Source organism: Condylostylus longicornis, unplaced genomic scaffold (assembly GCF_029603195.1).
Source record: "Condylostylus longicornis isolate FDR11 unplaced genomic scaffold, ASM2960319v2 ptg000710l, whole genome shotgun sequence".
NCBI classification, from domain to species: Eukaryota; Metazoa; Arthropoda; class Insecta; order Diptera; family Dolichopodidae; genus Condylostylus; species Condylostylus longicornis.
In genome coordinates this window covers 20001-22500 of record NW_026578657.1, presented here as the reverse complement: position 1 = coordinate 22500, position 2500 = coordinate 20001, and the positions used below count along the sequence as shown (strand labels likewise).

General features: G+C 25.9%; 2 pseudogenes; both read left to right on the top strand.

The window, feature by feature from the left end:
- The first annotated feature begins 758 nt into the window (after nt 1-758).
- LOC129617998 (5.8S ribosomal RNA) lies at nt 759-942 on the top strand (annotated as a pseudogene).
- A 290-nt stretch (nt 943-1232) lies between these two features.
- Nucleotides 1233-2500, top strand: part of LOC129617997 (large subunit ribosomal RNA) — a 4018-nt pseudogene continuing 2750 nt past the window's right edge.

Sequence of the window (2500 nt, the reverse complement as noted above, 5' to 3'; positions counted from 1 at the left end):
CAATATACGATCATTTATAATAAAAGTAACCATCTGAGTATCGAGTGTGATATGGTAAGGTAAGGAATGATTAGTAAATATTAATGTAGCAAATAACACTAAAACTACTATATTTGTATAACCATTATTTATAATGCGATTATAATCTAATATAGTAGTAATGATATTATATTTGTATAACCATTATTAGAAATAATAATGAGATTATATTCTAATATAATAAAATATTATAAATATCTATATTATATTTATAAATATGGAAATTTTATATATTAAATAATGATTTTTAAAACGAAGAGGTGTCAAAATGTCCATGAAACTCTAGAATTAATGATTATATCATTTATTCGACCTTTATTGGATACGATATGTATATTTTAATAAATATATGTATCTGATACTGTTATATATTTATTGCAAATATATAACATTAATAGTATCAAAGTGTATCCCCCCTGAAATAATATAATATAAAAAAAATAAAAATCATTATATTAATTATATAATATGGAAGTATTTTAAATAAAACAATATACGATCATTTATAATATAGAAAATATATAAAAATATATTCTTACGTTGTTGTCCATATATTATGGTAATAACTTTTCTTGTATAAAACAGTTGGGATACGGATAAAAGGAAAGTTAGAGACATTCGCAGCACATAGATTATATTATTTATATATTTTAATATGTTTTAGAATGTATATATATTATCGATATATATCTGACGAAAATAAAAAAAAAATTTTATAAAACTCTAAACGGTGGATCACTTGGCTCATGGGTCGATGAAGAACGCAGCTAACTGTGCGTCATCGTGTGAACTGCAGGACACATGAACATCGACATTTTGAACGCATATTGCAGTCCATGCTACAGAGTATATAAATTTATTAAAAAATTTAATACTGCATGGACTACATATGGTTGAGGGTTGTAAGAATAATTTAATAAAGTTGCTTATAATATAATTTTAAATTATATTATTTATAGCACATGATATATTACTGGTAGGAATACCATAATATTAAAATTCAATTATATATATTTTACTTATATTATAAAATATAATAAAAAAATAAGTATATCCTAGTATTAATAAATTAGTATTAATACATTAAAGAGGAAAACTTATATAAAATTATATTATTTATAATATAAACAATACAGTAACTTATATATATTTAGTTTTCAACTAAAAAGAAAAATTAAAAATATTCTTAAAAACAACCTCAACTCATATGAGACTACCCCCTGAATTTAAGCATATTAGTTAGGGGAGGAAAAGAAACTAACTAGGATTTTCTTAGTAGCGGCGAGCGAAAAGAAACTAGTTCAGCACTAAAGGATTTTGTTTATACAAATATCCGATGTAGTGTATGGAATATCTATATTCTAATATGAGAAATTAACAGTCTAAGTCCTTCTTAAACGAGGCCATTTACCCATAGAGGGTGCTAGGCCCGTATGACGTTAATGATTATTAGAAGATATTTCCAAAGAGTCGTGTTGCTTGATAGTGCAGCACTAAGTGGGTGGTAAACTCCATCTAAAACTAAATATAACCATGAGACCGATAGCAAACAAGTACCGTGAGGGAAAGTTGAAAAGAACTCTGAATAGAGAGTTAAATAGTACGTGAAACTGTTTAGAGGTTAAGCCCGATGAACCTAAACATCCATGAAATATGAAAAATTCAACATTATAAATATTATATAATTATATAATAATGATGGTGTGCAATTTTTTCATATATGGACATTGCAATCTGTTAATAAATATATATTTATCATAAGATATATTTAAAAAGTTTATTTTATATATGAAAATTTATTTTCTATATAATATAATTTAAATATTATCGGATAAATAATTGACAGATAAAAAATCAATATAATGCGTAAATTATATATTATTATAATTTTATAATATTATATTAATTTATATATTAATATAATTATTATATGCATTAATATGATTAGCAATGCTATAGATTTAGGATACCTTCGGGACCCGTCTTGAAACACGGACCAAGGAGTCTAACATGTGTGCAAGTCATTAGAATTTATTTTAAATAAAATCTAAAGGCGTAATTAACTTAACTGTTAATATGGGATTAAATTATATATATAATTTTATATATATAATATCAATCCTGGGGCGTTCTATATAGTTATGTATATAAATAATTTTTAATTATTTTTTATACCTCTAACTAGAACGTACCTTGAGCATATATGCTGTGACCCGAAAGATGGTGAACTATACCTGATCAGGTAGAAGTCAGGGGAAACCCTGATGGAAGACCGAAACAGTTCTGACGTGCAAATCGATTGTCAAAATTGGGTATAGGGGCGAAAGACCTATCGAACTATCTAGTAGCTGGTTCCCACCGAAGTTTCCCTCAGGATAGCTGGTGCATAAAAATATTATATAAAATAATCTTATCTGGTAAAGCGAATGATTAGAGGCCTTAGGGCCGAAACGACCTTAAC